This window comes from Scylla paramamosain, chromosome 19, assembly GCF_035594125.1.
Source record: "Scylla paramamosain isolate STU-SP2022 chromosome 19, ASM3559412v1, whole genome shotgun sequence".
NCBI lineage: Eukaryota > Metazoa > Arthropoda > Malacostraca > Decapoda > Portunidae > Scylla > Scylla paramamosain.
In genome coordinates this window covers 5,082,146-5,103,016 of record NC_087169.1, presented here as the reverse complement: position 1 = coordinate 5,103,016, position 20,871 = coordinate 5,082,146, and the positions used below count along the sequence as shown (strand labels likewise).

At 38.2% G+C, this 20,871-nt stretch overlaps 1 long non-coding RNA gene across 1 annotated transcript in view; it reads left to right on the top strand.

Moving 5' to 3' along the window:
• LOC135110045 (uncharacterized) overlaps positions 1-20,643 on the top strand; it is a 31,357-nt gene extending 10,714 nt beyond the window's left edge. The window contains exons 4-5 of the long non-coding RNA XR_010273058.1: positions 12,850-12,937; positions 20,349-20,643. This is a non-coding gene — a long non-coding RNA (uncharacterized LOC135110045). The remainder of the gene's footprint in view (positions 1-12,849; positions 12,938-20,348) is intronic.
• Positions 20,644-20,871: the final 228 nt, after the last annotated feature.

The following is a 20,871-nucleotide window of genomic DNA, read 5'->3' as shown; positions in this document are numbered from 1 at the left end:
TCAACTTCTTCTTCATTAACTTCTGCAACATTCGCGGTCTAAGATCTAATTTTCAATCTGTAGAACATCACCTCTCCTCTTCTAAACCTCATCTTCTTTTCCTCACTGAAACTCAGGTGTCTGAGGCAACTGACAGTAGCCCCTTTTCTGTTCCCTCCTACTTTCTCTATCCTCATTTTCAATCCAAAGTCAAGAGCGTGGGCTCTCTTGCCCACTCTCTTGAATTTTCCGAGTTTTCCACCATCTGGCTACGACTACAATCACTCTCAAACTAAATTTACCTTTGCTGTATACCTCTCACCTAACTCCTCTGACTATAAGAAATTCTTTGACTTCTTAACTTCCAAAGTGGAGCACATTCTGACCCTCTTCCCTTTTGCAGATATCTCCATTCTTGGAGACTTCAATGTTCACCACCAGCTTTGGATTTCCTCTCCCTTCACTGACCATCCTGGTGAACTAGCCTTCAACTTTGCTATCCTCCATGATCTAGAGCAATTGGTGCAACACCCTACTCGTATTCCTGACGGTCTTGGAGATTCGCCCAACATTCTTGACCTTTTCCTGACCTCTAATCCTTCTGCTTATGCTGTCACCCTTTCTTCTTCGTTGGGCTCCTCCGATCACAATCTCATCTCTGCATCATGTCCTATAGCTCCAATCCATCCTCAGGATCCCGCTAAGCGAATGTGCCTCTGCCTTTTTGCCTCTGCTAGTTGGAGGACCTGAGGATGTATTATGCTGATTTTCCTTGGAAAGACTACTGCTTCCTTGTCAGAGACCCGTCTTTGTGTGCTGAGCATATAACAGAGGTGATAATGTACGCATGGAGGCGTACATTCCTTACTCTTTTTCTCGACCTAAACCTTCCAAACCTTGGTTTAACACAGCTTGTTCTCATGCTATACATGATAGAGAGGTGACCCACAAAAGGTACTTAAGCCTTCCATCACCAGAATCTCATGCACTTTATATTTCTGCCCGGAACCATGCCAAGTCTGATCTCCAACTAGCCAGAAACTCCTTCATTAACAGAAAGTGTCAGAACCTTTCAAGATCTAACTCCCCTTGTGACTTCTGACATCTAGGCAAAAACATATCTCCAATAACTTTGCTTCATATTCTTTCCCTCCTCTACTTCAACCAGATGGCACCACTGCTATCACATCTATTTCTAAAGCTTAACTCTTCGCTCAAACCTTTGCTAAAAACTCCACCTTGGACGATTCTGGGCTTCTTCCTCCTTCTCTTCCACCCTCTGACTACTTCATGCTGCCTCTTAAAATTCTTTGCCCTTGCTGGCCTAAACCCTTGGAAGGCTTATGGACCTGATGGGGTCCCTTCTATTGTTCTCCGAAACTGTGCCTCCGTGCTTGCACCTTGCCTAGTCAAACTCTTTCAGCTCTGTCTGTCAACATCTACCTTTCCTTCTGATCTTTCAAAAATTTCTGATTGAGGCAGAGCAAACTTGGTATTGTTCAATGCCTCAAAAACTCAATTCCTCTATCTATCAACTCGACACAACCTTCCAGACAACTATCCCCTCAATGACAGTCAAATGTCCCCCTCTTCTACACTGAACATCCTCGGTCTCTCCTTTGCTTATAATCTGAACTGGAAACTTCACATCTCATCTCTAGCTAAAACAGCTTCTATGAAGTTAGGTGTTCTGAGACGTCTCCGCCAGTTATTCTCACACCCCCAGCTGCGAACTCTGCACAAGGGCCTTATCCGTCCATGTATGGAGTATGCTTCACATGTCTGGAGGGGTTCCACTCATACTGCTCTTCTAGACAGGGTGGAATCAAAAGCTATTCGTCTCATCAACTCCTCTCCTCTAACTCTAACTCCTCTCTCATCGCCGCAATGTTGCATCTCTAGCTGTCTTCTACCGCTATTTTTATGCTAACTGCTCTTCTGATCTTGCTAACTGCATACCTTCTCTCCTCCCGTTGCCTCCCTGCAAAAGACTTTCTTCTTTCTCTCACCCCTATTCTGTCCACCTCTCTAACGCAAGAGTTAACCAGTATTCTCAATCATTCATCCCTTTCTCTGGTAAAGTCTGAAGCTCCCTGCCTGCTTCTGTTATTTCCACCTTCCTATGACTTGAATTCCTTCAAGAAGGAGGTTTCAAGACACTTATCCTTCAATATTTGACTACTGGTTTGGACCCTTTTTTTATGGGACTGGCATTTTATTGGGCTTTTTTTTGGAATTTTTGTTGCCCGTGGTCAGTGTCCTTCCTACAAAAAAAAATAAAAAAAATAAATAAATAATAATATTTTCTAATTATAATAATCTATACTTTAACCTCTAGCAACATCGGCAGAAACTCGTGCTACATCTTGTATATAGTCAACACGGGAGTATATCTAACGTGTAAGAATAATGGTGAAGACTTCGTGAATGCCAACTTCATGTAAACTGGGTCCTGCTTACAATCGATGAGTTTGGAAGAAAAAAAAAAGACTTTTGAACTGAAAAATACGTGATTATTCTAAAGCCAACAATAGGAAAAGGATTTTTTATATGAAAAAATTATCGTTGTTCCAATATACTTGAATTGATGGCTAAGTGCGGATGAATTTATGAGTATATAACTAAATAAAGTGAGTGGGAAGTAGAAGTGATGGGATATGTGAACATAAAATGTAGTAGTGGAAATTAAATTAAGAACAAACATGTTTGATACGAAATAAGTAAGAAACAATCGAAGGGTCGAAAAACTGTGTTGTTGTATTTACATAGAAAACAAATAAAAAAAACATAAATGTAAGAATGAGTGGAATTGTGTTAGAAGGGTTAATGAATATCGATATTCCTGAGGAAAAAGTAGATAACGTAATAAAATGAAGGGTAGGAAAACTGCAGGCATAAGTGCAGTAATGTTAAATAATGGAGGACCCATATTAATAAAATGGATGCTCCTGATATGATACATACAGCATGGAGGCAAGGATACGTATCAAATAAAAGAAGACAGTTACCATACCCCAATATAAAGATAAAGATTTCAGAGAAAAGCAAATGTCTATCACGGGTTAATGAAATGACTGTGGGAAAGGTATGTTCGCTTTTAATGATCAGTCACGTGTAGATCAGCCACGTGTTTTTTTCAAGAAACACAACTCTTCGGGAATTTAACAATTCATGCAGAGGAGCCATAAAAAAAAAACAAATAAATAAAAATAATGATAAATAAATAAATAAATAATGAACAAATAAATAATAACAATAATAATAATAACAATAATAATAATAATAATAGTAATAAAAATAATAATAATAATAATAATAATAATAATAATAATAATAATAATAATAATAATAATAATAATAATAATAATAATAATAATAATAAAATGAATTGACCTCTCTCTCTCTCTCTCTCTCTCTCTCTCTCTCTCTCTCTCTCTCTCTCTCTCTCTCTCTCTCTCTCTCTCTCTCTCTCTCTCTCTCTCTATATATATTTATATTTATATATAAAGTATCACTTAACAACAACTCCATTGTCTTCACTGTACATTTTCTTCACTAACACATACAAAAATGTAATGGCATTTGATAACTGTTTCCCGTTAGGCTTTGGCATTGTAGATTATACGCAAAAAAAATTATAATGCTGCGCAGCGTCACTCGAGTACGTAACGAGCCAAGGAGGGATGGGAGGAGGCGGAAACCACCCAAAAGAGCGGCTCCCGCAACACACAATTTACAAGTAAAATTATCGAAAAATAAAGCGAAACACAGTATATGTGTATAGAAAATTTTTCACTTAGAATTGTTTGAACTATCAAATCCCAAAGTATGTACCGATTAATATACGTATTTCGGTTGAGTATCCTACAGTCTGTTTCTAAGAGAACATTTAAAAAAAAATAGCATAACTGGGAAGTTTCCCGGGATGCAGAGTATGCCCACACATAATGAAACAATATTAATCAATACCTCATTGTGGGCGGGGGTAGATACAACTATCAATCTCGTCACTCCAGCAATTTTCATAATTGTGTTCGATTTGTTTTACCACTACTATTCGTTCATGGGGTTATGACGCATAACCCACAGTTGTCCACAGAGAGTTTGACCCGTATTCACGCTCTATATAACGCTGGTTATAGCGTAGAGCAGATAGTTGATGTGACTGGCGTGTCAAAGAAGAGCGTGCAGCGGAGATTGAAGAAATGCAACGAAAGCGTTGATGGCGGCGTACCATTTCAAATTAAAAGGCCTGGATCATCACACATTATCTTCCAGAACTTTTAATTTTATCAAAAAAGCAATTTTCTAATAAATGAACAGTTACAGCACGCGAGTTGAAAAAAAAATCGATATCTGCTGTCTACAACGTCTCTTCCTACATTAAGGAAACATTTGATCTTATGTCTCACCGCGTGGCACAACAGCCATTTCTAAAACATCAGTACAAGGTCAAATGTGTGGCATATGCAAGGAAATACAGCGCCTGGCCCATTGACAAAATAAGACCAATTATTTGTTAAGATAAAAGAACATGTACAGTGACTGGTACATCCCTTGGACGTCTTCAAAGGCCACATAACTCTGACCGCTACCACCCACGCTACAAAGAAAAATCACTGAAACACCCACCTAAAGTTTTATATGAGGAACCATTTCGTATCATGGTGTCAGTCAGTTATATTTCCTAGAAAAAAGGAAAATCAAGGAAAATCCCTACATATCTAAACTTCTTAATGAAAAAAAAAATGCTGAGATATTCATGCAAGACAGTGCATTGTTCCATACGAGGAAAATTGTTATAGACTGGTTCAAGAATTATAGACTGCCCAGGAAACAACCCAGATCTTAATCCAATAAGAGATCTGTGGAATATTGTGAAAAAAAAAATGTTCAAAGAACAGGATAGAAGTTCTTTGTCCAAGCTGAAATCGGCCATACAAAAGGTGTGGAATAATCTTCCTCCTGACATACACCACAAGCTGGCTGATTCCGTACCCAATAAACTAAAGGTTGTCAAGAAAAGGGAAATGTTATCATGCCTTAGTGGTAGTAAATGATAAATAATATATATATATATATATATATATATATATATATATATATATATATATATATATATATATATATATATATATATATATATATATATATATATATATATATATATATATATATATATATATATATATATATATATATATATATATATGAGGCAGTAGGCATTTGCCGAAACAATAATTATTTCCAATGAGGTCTAAAGCACTGGATCAAGGGGAGTGCTGTGAACTTATCATTAAACTCATTTATGACCTCACAATGGTTTCCATTGTGTCTCATAACACAAGGGGACGGTCACAGCTTGCCCTCTCAAGACAACTCTCTTCCTTCACACAAAACTACAAGTACCTAATTACACACAGATCCTTCACTCAAAATTCAAAATTATCATGGCGACTCCTACACCAGCCTCGGATTCCTCAACTGGAGAGGGGACCACGAATGTCCCCAAGTCAGACTGCTTTTCTGGTATCGACCCTGTGTCTTGACACCCCTATCAACTTTTTCTTCATTAAAATCTACAACACTCATGGTCTTAGAGATAATTTTCAATCTCTAGAACACCACCTCTCCTCTACTAAACCTCATTTTTGTTTTTCCCCCACTGAATCACAGGTGTCTGAGGCAACTGAGAGTAGCCACTTTTCTGTTCCCCCCTACATTCTCAATACTAACTTTCAATCCAAAGCTGGATGTTGCGTCTATGGGCGCAGCAACTTCATTTGCTCTTGTGGCCACGCTCTTGAATTTTCCGAGTTTTCCACCATCTGGCTACAACTACAGAGTCAGTCTCAAACAAAATTTATGTGTTGTATACCTCTCATTTAACTCCTCTGACTATAAGAAATTATTTGACTACTTAACTTCCAGAGTAAAGAACATTCTGACACTCTTCCCTTTTGTGGAGCTCTCCATTCTTATAGACTTCAATGTTCACCACCACCATTGGCTTTCCTCTTCCTTCACTGACCATCCTGGTGATCTAGCCTTCAACTTTGCTATCTTCCACGACCTAGAGCAATTGGTGCAACATCCTGCTCATATTCCTGACCGTCATGGAGATACGGCCAACATTCTTGACCTCATCCTAACCTCTAATCCTTCTGCTTCAGGATCCTGCTTTAGGATCCCCATCAGCGGAGGTCCCTTTGCCGTTTTGTCTCTACTAGTTGGGATACCTTGGAATGACTACTGCTTCTGTGTCAGAGACCTGTCTCTGTGTGATGAGCACATAGCAAAGGTGATAGTATCTGACATGGAGGCACACATTCTTCAATCTTTTTTTTCGACCTAAACCTTCCAAACCTTGGTTTAACAGAGCCTGTTCTCGTACTATACATGATAAAGAGGTTGCCCACAAAAGGTACATGTGCTTTCCATCACCAGAATCTCATGCACTTTATATTTCTGCCCCTAACTATGCCAAGTATGTTCTCCAACTCGCCAAAAACTACTTCATTAATAGAAAGTGTCAAAATGTTTCAGGATCCAAGTTCCATCGTGACTCCTGGCACCTAGCCAAAAACATATACATTAATATTGCGTATTCTTTTCCTCCTTTCTATATTTCAACCAGATGACACTACTGCTATCAGATTTGTCTCTAGAGTTTAACCCTTCCATTCTACTTTGAACGGCGGCTTGTTCCTCCCTCTCCTCCACCCTCTAACTACTTTATACTACTTATTAAAATTCTTCGCAATAGTATTTTCCATGGCCTCGCTGGCCTAAACCCTCGGAAAGCTTATGGACCTGATGGGGTCCTTCCTGTTCTCTGAAACTGCGCGTGTGTCCTTGCACCTTGCCTGGTCAAACTCTTGTAACTCTATCTGTCAACATCTACCTTTGCTTCTTGCTGGAACATCTACCTTTGCCTTCTTGCTTATAATCTAAACTGGAAAGTTCACATTTTATCTATAACTAAAACAACTTATATAAAGTTATGCGTTTTGAGACGTCTCCGCCAGTTTTTTTTTTTTTTTTCACCCCCCAGCTGCTAATTATGAACAGGGGTATATATATATATATATATATATATATATATATATATATATATATATATATATATATATATATATATATATATATATATATATATATATATATATATATATATATATATATATATATATATATATATATATATATATATATATATATATATATATATATATACATATATTATTCCCATGATATGAATGGAAGACTGGTTGCCATACGATTATGATTCTTGGATTTTCTTTCCCTTCCCACAGCTCACCTGTGATACACAGGTCATTCTTCTTTCCCTCATGGAAGCCATGAAGTTAGCAAGATCAGAAAAGCATTTAGGATGAAAATAAAGGTAGAACGTTGCAAGAGATACAAAATTGAAGCGATGAGAAGGAGGCTAAACACATTCATTTAGAGGTGAGGAGTTGGTAAGACGAAAAACTTTGGCTAAAAAGAGCAGTATGTTTAAAAGAGCAGTATGTGTGAGCTCCCCATACATGTGTAGCATACACCATACATGCACGGGTAAAGCCCCTGTACAAAATTAGCAATTAGGGCGGGGGGTGAGAAAAACTGGCGGAGATGACACAGAACACCCAACTTCGTAGAAGCTATTTTAGTTAGAGATGAGATATAACATTTCCAGTTTTTGATTTTAAGTAAACCGATGATGTTCAGATCGATGATGTTCAGTGTACAAGAGGGGCACAGTTGAGTATCTTTCAAGAAGAGGGATAATTATCTGGAAGGTTATATCCAGTTGACAGATGGAGGAATTGCATTTTATAGACATTCAACAATTTTAAGTTTGTTCTGCCCAATCAAAAATTTTAGGGAAATCAGAAGTCAGGCGCTTTGTGGCCACCCTGCGCGAGCTGTTTATTTTCTAAAGGGTTGGACGTCTACAAAAAGGCGGTATCATCAGCGTAAGTGCAAGGCAGTGTCATCATCATCATGTGTAAAACCTATTGCAAAAATTAACTGTCCAAAAGATCCCAAAGATTTTAGACCTGTAGTATTAACATCTAATATTATGAAATGTTTAGAAAGTGTATTGAAAAATTACATCTGTGAAAAAAAAATAATAATAATAATATAAAAGACCCTATGCAGTTTGCTTATTGTAATAATAGGAGTGTATAGGATGTAACACTTACATTATTGAATGATGTTAACAAACGTTTAGATAAGCCTAAATCACAAATTAGAGCACTGTTTATTGATTTTAGTTCAGCATTTAATACAATGCAACCTCATATTCTGCTCAATAAAATACTAGAAATGGGTGTAAATAGAAATATCTTAAAATGGATTTTTAGCTTTTTATCCCAGAGACCCCAGTATACCAATGTAAACAATGTTAATTTTGATGTGATATTAACTAACACAGGAGCCCCACAAGGTTGTGTGTTGTCCCCTGTTCTTTTAACCTTGTACACAGATGATTGTAGAAGTGGAATTGATGACTGTACTATTGTGAAATATGCTGATGATACAGTTATCTTAGGAAAAATTGTAAATGATAATTATGAAGGCTATTTAACTCAGGTTAAAAAAATTTATTGATTGGTGTAAACAAAATTTTTTGGAGCTCAATGTAAAGAAAACTAAGGAGATGATATTTGATTTCAGAACTAAAAACAAACATGTACCAGACCTATTAACAATTAGAAAAGATTAAACAGTGTCGATCTAATCACCTTCCTGGTTCAGTCCCTTTGACTCAATCAAACGGGTTTCTGGGGTGTTTTGTAAGTAGTGGCTGTTATTTATTTGGGACATTTGAATTTGAAGTTTTCCATATTTCTGCAGTAATAACACGTGGGCTGCACGCTATACCGGGGAGTGCTGTGTTGTATGCTCCCAGATTGTCTCCGTTGTCGACTGGGTGGAGACTTATTGCCAACAGGGCTAACACGCACGAATTTGTCACTGGAGCCAGTACTATAATGTTCACTCCCAGACAAACTGGCACCAACTGTACCACCAGGCGCATCACCAGTCTCATCATACTTACCAGCAATCCACCGTGGCACAAGCCGGTGCGCCAACACGTGGTCATCTGCCCACGTAGCTGCTATCTTCAAGGATTTAAACCTTCTCACGGAGCGGTGGTACTAACTCCTTAGCCACACTAATGAACTGCTGCATTACCACAAGTTTTTTTTAACTCACGGTAGGAGGTGGCCTGCTCGCTAGTAAACCATTTTTTTAAATGTCTACTTAAGATAACGAGCACACTCAAGGCAAGTATGACTAGGCCTCTTCTTTCCTCCACGGAACTGCAGCCTGTATGCCTCCGGCCGCAGCTCATAAATTCTTAGGATGTCAGCATTAAACTCCTTGTAATACTCAAAATCCTCTTGTGACATCCAATCATACACCTTCAAGGCCTTAACCTTCAACATGTTGGCTACAAGGCCAACTTATATCTCCTGAGGACTATCATATTTTGAAGCTTTCTTTTCAAATCTCCAAAACCACTCCGTTACCTTTTTTTCTCATCAAACTCTGGTATCAACTTCAAACTCCTCACCACCTGACTATCTACTGTATACTTCTTAATTTCTTCTCTCCTCAAGCCATGAGATGAATTCACTTCAATTCAAGTCTTTTCGAACTTAAATATCCTATTCTTCTCAGCCTCTTTTCTCTCATACATCTTCGTTTCCTTCTTCGCCTCAAGTAACCTCACTTCCTTCTCCTTCTCGGCCTCAAGTAATCTCCTTTCCTTCTCCTTCACGGTCCCAAGTCTTCTGGCTTCTCTAGCCTCCTCAGTCTTCAATCTCCTTTCCTCGGCTTCAGTTTCCAACTGGAGCCTTCTCAATTATCTCTCCTTCTCAGACTCAAGCTCCATTTTCCTCATCTCCAGCTTGAATCTCATGTCCACAGACATACCTTCGGTCTGAGAAAAGCCACCAATGCTGCGGGCAAGGCTAACATGTCTCTGGACGCTGTGTGTAGGACTAGTGTCCTCACTCCGAGCTGGGCCAGATCTACACTGCCGCTTCCAGCAGGGGCAGAGGACTTAGGTCGCGAGTCACCCTTGCTACTAGCCTTGCCCTCCATGGCTTACGCTGAATGTGTGCACACACAAGACAATAAAACAAACAAGAAACTGTTGCCCCATATGGCAATGAAGCTCCCAGCCATCCAGGCGAGGTTACTAATTTCTGTTACGACCATAATTCCCAGCTCATTCACCAAGATGACGCAACTGGACTAGCTTCATTGTGCCACCTCCTACGTGGATTCAGTGCAGGTCTCAAAATAGGATGTAAAGGGTGCCTTGTGGCTCCTGCACCTTTTTCACAGTTAACACACAATAACAATGATCGAGATATAATACCCCATTGGTCTTCCACCCACTGTAACAATCCTCCCACTGCCCAACAAAATGTTATAGCCTCAAGCCGAGTAGTATTATTTATTGGCTCCTAGGCGACATGCCTTGTAAGGACATAGGGAGGGAATAAAGTTTACTACGCAGCTAATTACTTAGGTCCTCTGCTGCTAAACTGCCTCATCCTACAGTAGCATTTAAAACAAACAGGGACTAACAAAAGACACAATACTATTACAAAACGGAAGAGTGCCCACGAACACACAGGAGGGTCAGTCACCGCTCACTTTGCACAAAACTCGACTTGTACACTTGTACAGCCGAGGAGTCGCTTCCCTGTGTGTAGTGTGTAATTCACTACTACACTTACTGGCAGATTGCTACGGAGACTCCTATTCTATATAAATAGGCCGGGATATATGGCCGATAATGACTCACTTTTAAAGCAACTGACCGGGCTATCCAATATCCGCCTAAGTCTCCGGTAAATACTAGAGCACGTCTCGCTACGTCTGCTTCTTTTAACAACAGGGTAGCGTCTTGCGTCGGAAAGTGCTCCAACCATCTTCCCGCGGTGTTGCGAAAAAGTTGGTGTGATGTGAGGTGCGACATACACACATACAGACATGCGCCTACACCCGCTCCTTGCGCTGTCTCACTTCAATAAAACACTTTACCTTTAAAAGATTCTCATGAGCAAACAAAGGCAGCCAGATGAACACTGATTATTTTCACTGTTAAGAGCAACTCTTCTGTTGTAAACTGTGTGTGACTTAAACTGATTGATCAAAAAGAAATAAGGTAAATTAATCAGGGAAAGATAGTGTCTGGGCATGGAAATTCATATAGTAACTTACTGGCAGCAAGAGGCCACTCAGCATTTTGTATCTGGTCTCTCTCTCTCTCTCTCTCTCTCTCTCTCTCTCTCTCTCTCTCTCTCTTCTAGTTTATTGTATTTTCTCTTTCATCATTCTTTCTTTCTTTATTGTGTTATCTCGCTGTACATTACAATATATATATATATATATATATATATATATATATATATATATATATATATATATATATATATATATATATATATATATATATATATATAGATTGATAGATAGATAAATAGATAGATAGATAGATAGATAGATAGATAGATAAAGATAGATATAGATAGATAGATAGATAGATAGATAAAGATAGATATAGATAGATAGATAGATAGATAGATAGATACAATATTATAGTGTGGACATTAGCTGTACGGTGTCTTATGTACATACAAAACCAGACAGATAACAATAATAATAAGAAGAAGACGATTAAGATTTATTACCATTTGAGTAAGAAATGGTTAAATGTAATGTAAAACGAATTGTTTGAGGAGTATTTATTGAGTAACATGGAGAAGCATACAAAACATCAAAACAAAAAATACAAAAAGGATACAAAACTAGTAAAGAAAATATTGAAGTGAGATAAGTGTGGTGGAAGGGTAAGGGAAGATCCCCGCCTGAAGTTGACAAGCTGTGTAAAGAGAGCACGCAATAACGGAGGAATGATTGTGGAGCAAGCAAGAGCTATTCAGCATAACAGAGTTGAATGGAGAGCCACAATGGTGAGTACGAGGAAATGACGTGACCTCGCGGTGCACTGGAAATGCATGTTGGTGCACTTGATTTTTGCACCAATTTAAGGTAAGGAGCTCTCCTAAAAAAGTATTCTGAATCTGATATGGTGTCAGGATTGGAGTTGGTGCAGGTAGGTGCACGTTATTTATTATGATGGAACAATGGTAAACTAGTGTACTATTTTTGGCCTTGCTCCTTTTCCAGCATGGGCTGATGGGGATAAAACAGTGCAAGATAAGTGTAAGAATGTGTGGTGTTATTGCTGAGCTAACCCATGTATATGTATACCTAGTACAGATAAATTATTGTGATTATTATTATTATTATTATTATTAATATTATTATTATTATGTATTATTATTATTATTATTATTATTATTATTATTATTATTATTATTATTATTATTATTATTATTATTACTAGTAATAGTAGCAGAAGTAGTAGATGTTGTAAAAGTAGTAGTACTAGTAGTAGTAAGAGCAGTAGTAGTAGTAGTAGTAGTTATCGTAGGTGTAGTAGAAGTAGAAGTAGTAACAGTAGTAGTAATAGTAGTAGTAGTAGTAGTAGTAGTAGTAGTAGTAGTAGTAGTAGTAGAAGTAGTACTAGTAGCAGTAGTAGTAGTAGTAGTAGTAGTAGTAGTAGTAGTAGTAGTAGTAGTAGTAGTAGTAGTAGTAGAAGTAAAAGCAGTAGTAGTACAAGTATTATTATTGCTATTATTATTATTATTATTATTATTATTATTATTATTATTATTATTATTATTATTATCATTATTATTATTATTATTATTATTATTGTCATTATTATTATTGTTGTTGTTGTTGTTATTATTGTTGTTGTTATTTTTACAGAGTAAAATATGTGAACATACCAGGCAACGTTGGGGTGAAACTATCAAATGGGACTTGGACAGGAACAATTGGAATGGTCCATTCAAAGGTGAGCAGAGTGCAGTTCGAAGTACCAATAATTTTGTAAACTTAACACCATAGTACATGGGAACATCATTCCAACGTTTCATATAACTTTATCAGAGGAAATATATATATATATATATATATATATATATATATATATATATATATATATATATATATATATATATATATATATATATATATATATAAGAATCCTGTTTAAAATTAGGATCTAGCTTATATATATATATATATATATATATATATATATATATATATATATATATATATATATATATATATATATATATATATATATATATATATATATATTATTCTACTCAGCTGTGTGTGTGTGCAGACCGAACTATTGCACAGTGAGCGATGAATGACCTTCCTGTATGTTCGTGGGCAATCGTTTGTGGTCGGCTCTTGTCCGGCCGAAATGATAATTTTTATCGCATTGTCTTCCCCCACCTTTTTGCTGTAGCAGAAAGCAGAGCAGAAATCAGAATGGACACCACAATAGGATCGAAAATCCACCCAAATGCAGTTATCTGTAGACTCCGTGTCACTCTCGAAGCAAGGCGATGAGTGGCTGGTGCCAGAATGAAGTAATTCCCACCTAGCAGCCAGCGAGCCAATAAGGGCACGCGGTGCGCTACACGTAACACCACTGACAGCAGCCTGCCTCCCCACACCTCACACCCACAGACACTCATGTACCTTCCGCCAGCTCGCCACCACTGAATAACATTCTGCCTTTCTTTTATTTTATTTTTTTTTTTTATGTAAGAAGGACACTGGCCAAGGGCAACAAAAATCAATAAAAAAAATGCCCACGGAAATGCCAGTCTCGAAAAAGGGTCAAGGCAGTAGTCAAAAATTGGTGGATAAGTGTCTTGAAACCTCCCTCTTGAAGGAATTCAAGTCATAGGAAGGCGGAAATACAGAAGCAGGCAGGGAGTTCCAGAGTTTACCAGAGAGAGGGAAGAATGATTGAGAATTCTGGTTAACTCTTGCGTTAGAGAAGTGGACAGAATAGGGGTGAGAGAAAGAAGAAAGTCTTGTGCAGTGAGGCCGCGGAAGGATGGGAGGCATGCAGTTAGCAAGATCAGAAGAGCAGTTAGCATGAAAATAGCGGTAGAAGACAGCTAGATATGCAACATTGCAGCGGTGAGAGAGAGGGTGAAGACAGTCAGTTAGAGGTGAGGAGGTGATGAGACGAAAAGCTTTTGATTCCATCCTGTCTAGAAGAGCAGTATGAGTGGAACCCCCCCAGACATGTGAAGCATACTCCATACATGGACGGATAAGGCCCTTGTACAGAATTAGCAGCTGGGGGGGGCGTTGAGAAAAACTGGCGGAGACGTCTCAGAACACCTAACTTCATAGAAGCTGTTTTAGCTAGAGATGAGATGTGAAGTTTCCAGTTCAGATTATAAGTAAAGGACAGACCGAGGATGTTCAGTGTAAAAGAGGGGGACAGTTGAGTGTCATTGAAGAAGAGGGGATAGTTGTCTGGAAGGTTGTGTCGAGTTGATAGATGGAGGAATTGAGTTTTTGAGGCATTGAACAATACCAAGTTTGCTCTGCCCCAATTAGAAATTTTAGAAAGATCAGAAGTCAGGCGTTCTGTGGCTTCCCTGCGTGCTATGTTTACCTCCTGAAGGGTTGGACGTCTATGAAAAGACGTGGAAAAGTGCAGGGTGGTATCATCAGCGTAGGAGTGGATAGGACAAGAAGTTTGGTTTAGAAGATCATTAATGAATAATAAGAAGAGAGTTGGTGACAGGACAGAACCCTGAGGAACACCACTGTTAATAGATTTAGGAGAAGAACAATGACCGTCTACCACAGCAGCAATAGAACGGTCAGAAAGGAAACTTGAGATGAAGTTACAGAGAGAAGGATAGAAACCATAGGAAGGTAGTTTGGAAATTAAAGCTTTGTGCCAAACTCTATCAAAAGCTTTTGATATGTCCAAGGCAACAGCAAAAGTTTCACCAAAATCTCTAAAAGAGGATGACCAAGACTAAGTAAGGAAAGCCAGAATATCACCAGTAGAACGGCCTTGACGGAACCCATACTGGAGATCAGATAGAAGGTTGTGAAGTGATAGATGTTTAAGAATCTTCCTGTTGAGGATAGACTCAAAACCATTAGATAGGCAGGAAATTAAAGCAATAGGACGGTAGTTTGAGGAATTAGAACGGTCACCCTTTTTAGGAACAGGCTGAATGTAGGCAAACTTCCAGCAAGAAGGAAAGGTAGATGTTGACAGACAGAGCTGAAAGAGTTTGACTAGGCAAGGTGCAAGCACGGAGGCACAGTTTCGGAGAACAATAGGAGGGACCCCATCAGGTCCATAAGCCTTCCGAGAATTTAGGCCAGCGAGGGCATGGAAAACATTATTGCAAAGAATTTTAATACATGGCATGAAGTAGTCAGAGGGTGGAGGAGAGGGAGGAACAAGCCCAGAATCGTCCAAGGTAGAGTTTTTAGCAAAGGTTTGAGCAAAGAGTTCAGCTTTAGAAATAGATGTGATAGCAGTGGTGCCATCTGGTTGAAGAAGAGGAGGGAAAGAAGAAGAAGCAAAGTTACTGGAGATATTTTTGGCTAGATGCCAGAAATCACGAGGGGAGTTAAATCTTGAAAGGTTTTGACATTTTCTGCTAATGAAGGAGTTTTTGGCTATTTGGAGAACAGGCTTGGCATGGTTCCGGGCAGAAATATAAAGTGCATGAGATTCTGGTGATGGAAGGCTTAAGTACCTTTTGTGGGCCACCTCTTTATCATGTATAGCACGAGAACAAGCTGTGTTAAACCAAGGTTTAGAAGGTTTAGGACGAGAAAAAGAGTGAGGAATGTACGCCTCCATGCCAAACACTATCACCTCTGTTATGACGGGTCTCTGACACGGAAGCAGTAGTCATTCCAAGGAAAATCAGCAAAATACCTCCTCAGGTCCCCCCAACTGGCAGAGGCAAGACACCAGAGGCACCTTCGCTTAGGGTGATCCTGAGGAGGGATTGGAGTGATAGGACAAGATAAAGATATGAGATTGTGATCGGAGGAGCCCAACGGAGAAGAAAGGGTGACAACATAAGCAGAAGGATTAGAGGTCAGGAAAAGGTCAAGAATGTTGGGCGTATCTCCAAGACGGTCAGGAATGCGAGTAGGGTGTTGCACCAATTCTTCTAGGTCATGGAGGATAGCAAAGTTGTAGGCTAGTTCACCAGGATGGTCAGTGAAGGGAGAGGAAAGCCAAAGCTGGTGGTGAACATTGAAATCTCCAAGAATGGAGATCTCTGCAAAAGAGATCAAAAGAAATCTTGCTAATACGCAAGATTTCATCATTATGGCGGACAACAATATGCCCTATGAGGAGCCTGAATCCTCTAGGGGAAGGAAGAGTGTGCGTAATCCTGCAGAGTGGAAGAGAAAATTAGCTAAAAGACGAAGGAATATGGGAGATGCATATGTGAGCAGGTCTACAGGCCGCTACGTACAAGCGCCGGTAATGGGGCCTCCCTGTGTTGATGGCTGCTATGATAAAATTACATTGTCGGTAATGTAATTTTACAGGGAATTTAGGGCCATTGGTAATTTTGCAGTACAGAATGCCTACATACAGAAGCTATTTTTCTACCGTTTATCATTCTCCCCTGTTATTAGGTGGTCAGATTATGAAGTGCGTGCACGAGTGTCGCTTACGTTTTTGCTTAATAAAATTAGTACATCAAATCAAGAATGGGTTCAATGGTAGTGAATCTCAATAAACTACATGCTGTTGAAACAACTTGACACAGGAACATGAATAAACAATGCATGCATGTTTGATAAACAAAATATTGCAAGTGTTTTATTTATTTATTTTTTCAACAAAAAAAAATGGATGAAAAAGGTAGTCATCCATTAGCCTTTCAGAATGCTTTAATTTCACTAAATGCCTAGGTATAGGCTGCAAACCACATGCAATAACAAACATTTTGAATCCAAGCCCTACTTCCTATCTCAATTGATTGAGGAGATATTGCATTCTGAATGTTCCAAACTTTGATCGCTTTCTTATCCGTTTTCTGTTTCTGGCGCTTACGTTACTTTGGCTCTAGGCGCCTCATATATATATATATATATATATATATATATATATATATATATATATATATATATATATATATATATATATATATATATATATATATATATATATATATATATATATATCATGAAGGATAACACAAAGTTTACCAAGATAACAAGATACCAGACAGAATCCGTAAAAACAAAAAAATAAATAAAATAAATAAATAAATAAAAAATAAAGCTCATTTCCACATGTAATCCTTAAAGGAACACCATTAAGTTTAACAAGCTCATCTGAGAGTTGGGTATGGGTTACTTCTATGGCAATGTAAAAACACAGGAACAGGGAAACAGGATGAAACCTGTTATCTCACAGATACCCACTCCTACCTACAACATCTCTGAAAAGCTTTGCACCATCCTAAACCTCTATGTAACTGCCACCTACAGCTTAAATTCAGTCACAGGCTTCCTGGAAATCCCCCCCTAAACAAAAAAAATAAAATAAAATAAAATAAATAAAAAAATAAGGCAGGAGGAACCATTACATCACTAGATTTCGAGTCCCTCTTCACAAACGTCCCAGTTCAGGGAGCCATAATTGATCGTGTATACCATGACGACAGCGCCCATACTCTGGAGATACCTGAAAAAAAAAAAAAACACTCTACTACCTTCTCAAGAGAATCAAGAAACCAGAGATCTATTGCCGATACATCGAAGAAACAGAACAACTAAGATGCTGCCATCAAGAGACGTCGGGACTAAACTTTACTGAACATCGAGCACAACGTCAACGGAGCAATACCATTCCTGGACATCCTGATAAGACAAGACCAAGAAATCTTCAACACCGACGTCTATGTGAAACCCACAAACCATGGCCTCTACCAGAACAGAGACAGGGAATGCCCCGAATGACACAAGGATTTTACCACCGCACTATATATACGGAGGGGACTCACTAATTGTAACATGTGGAATGAAGTCCATCAAGAAACTGAATTCTCTACACAAGTTTTAATAAATAACGGCTTCAACAAACCAACCAAATAAAGATAATTATGAATTGCTGGCACCAGGGAGGAGAATGAGCTACGAGGAAGAAAGAAGCCATCAACACATTTTACAGAGGGCAGTACACCAGCGCCTACAAAAAAAAAAGCAATAACTATGAACTAGATATTGAAAAACATCACACCAGCTGAGTCTGATCGCCTGAATTTGATCATCTAAGGTAAAAAGAAAACAAGCCATCTGCTCCTCAGAAACAGGCTCAGCAAGACGAAAGGGCAACTTCAACAATCACATGTCACCTATAGGTTCACTTGTAAAAAAGGTAACTGTGAAGCCCTGTCAACATGACTACAATCAAGCTGTCCAGACGCCTTAGCTATACACTCGCGTCAAGAGTCCCAAAGAAACATCTGGAAGAAGAGCATAAATCAAGGCTAAGAAGAAAGAAAGTTATTACTTGGTAAAACATTTTATAGAAAGTTATTACTTGGTAAAACATTTTATAAACATTTTTTAACTTCACAGTTCAACTCCTTGTAATATATATATATATATATATATATATATATATATATATATATATATATATATATATATATATATATATATATATATATATATATATATATATATATATATATATATATATATATATATATATATATATATATATATATATATATATATATATATATATATATATATATATATATATATATATATATATATATATATATATATATATATATATATATATATATATATATATATATATATATATATATATATATATATATATATATATATACATATTTTTTTTTTTTTTTTTGTCAGGTTTTTACAATACATCTTGATTCTGCAGTCACTGCTGAGTCTGATAGTGTCAACCAAAACTGTCTATTCCATATATGAAATGAGTTATGACATATAATTCGCGCATTTTGTGCGCTCGACTTCGAGCTCTAGTGATGAGGCAATAGTTGCCCGAGTAGCGAGGAAAAAAAAAAAAATCCTTCGCTCACATGCGGATAAGTTGAAATATGCTAAATACTAAATATGCTAAATATTGTCTGACGTAGAAACGTCATAAAATAAGAAAGATGCGCCGTCATAAGTTACCCAATGAGAGGTGTTTGTGAAATTAAAAATCACAATTTTTATATGCAGTGGACACGATGATTTGCTGGCCAAATCATCGTTGTACCCTCCAGGCCCAGGCGGAGCGGTGGGTTGTAGAGACGTGCGGTAACAAAATTAGAAGTCGCCAGTGGGAGAGAGGCCTTTTTTGCTCCCGCCGGCGAAAAAAAAAAAAAAAAATCATCAGATTCTGCTCTGAAGATAAGTGTCTTACTATTCTAGAAGAATTGTATATCAAGGATGATGACTCGAGCCTCAATATCCAATCAGAGGTCTTTGAAACCCTGCCGCATGGCTGGCCCATTACAGTGAGGACTCCACACCTTCTCCAGACCATGAATTGCCTGATGATGCATTCTCCGTAAGGTAAAACGTTGCAACTTCAATAAATGAAGAAAAATTTTCGTGTGTCCTTGTTCACATAATCTATATCTTGGAACTTGTCCACCATTAACATAATCTGACCCAGTGTACAACTTTTCAACTCTTCCACGGAACATTGTTTAAGCTATTGGCATGGATCACTCTCCAAACAAGTGGACTTCAAAGGATGTAACGCATAGCTGGCCCTTTTACAAAATGAGGATTCCACACCTTCTCCAAGTCATGACTTGGGTGATGATGATTTCTGCATAAGGTGAAACGTTTCAACTTCAATAAATGATGAAGAATTTTTAGTGTGTCTCTGTTGATGTGTGTGTGTGTGTGTGTGTGTGTGTGTGTGTGTGTGTGTGTGTGTGTGTGTGTGTGTGTGTGTGTGTGTGTGTGTGTGTGTGTGTGTGTGTGTGTGTGTGTGTGACTGTGTGTGTGTGTGTGTGTGTGTTTGTGCGTGTGTGTGTGTGTGTTTGTGCGTGTGTGTGTGTGTGTGTGTGTGTGTGTGTGTGTGTGTGTGTGTGTGTGTGTGTGTGTGTGTTTGTGCGTGTGTGTGTGTGTGTGTGTGTGTGTGTGTGTGTGTGTGTGTGTGTGTGTGTGTGTGTGTGTGTGTGTGTCTGTGTGTGTGTGTGTGTGTATGTGTGTGTGTGTGTGTGTGTGTGTGTGTGTGTGTGTGTGTGTGTGTGTGTGTGTGTGTGTGTGTGTGTGTGTGTGTGTGTGTGTGATTCATTTCTCTACTTAGGAACTTACTTTTTGTAAGTTTTTTTCCAGCACTTAATATAATGGTAAGTGTTGTACATATATCGTATAAATTGCAGATCGCGGATTTTGCCCCTGGACCTTTTATATTGTCTGCGATCAGAGGACAGGCAATTGACTTCACTTCTACGATCTGGATGGATAACATGAGGATTGTCAGTGGGCGAGGATCAGCAGAAGTTGATCCTTGGAGCTTTCTTTTTCCCTTGGATTCAAGGGTGTGGGTGGCATTCTTGGTGGCTTTGCTGGTCATATTGGCAATAGTGGTGTTGCTCCCATTTTCCATGCGAGACCAAATTTCTCTTGCTAGCAAACAAGCTGGTCATCCTTTGGACTTTGTGCGTGTAGCCCTTCAACAAGGTAAACCATATTTTCACATATCTACATATGAATTAAGTCACTATGTTGTTAGTATTTAGTTATTATTTAGACCGATCTATCCAATGGATTACTAATCATTCACTTGAACAATATCAAGTGGTGTAATACTATTGCCTCATCAGATGCGTAGATAAGAATGCTTATAGTAGACCCCAAATCTAAGTAGATTTTATTTATATTTTAAGAATGACAACACTTTTT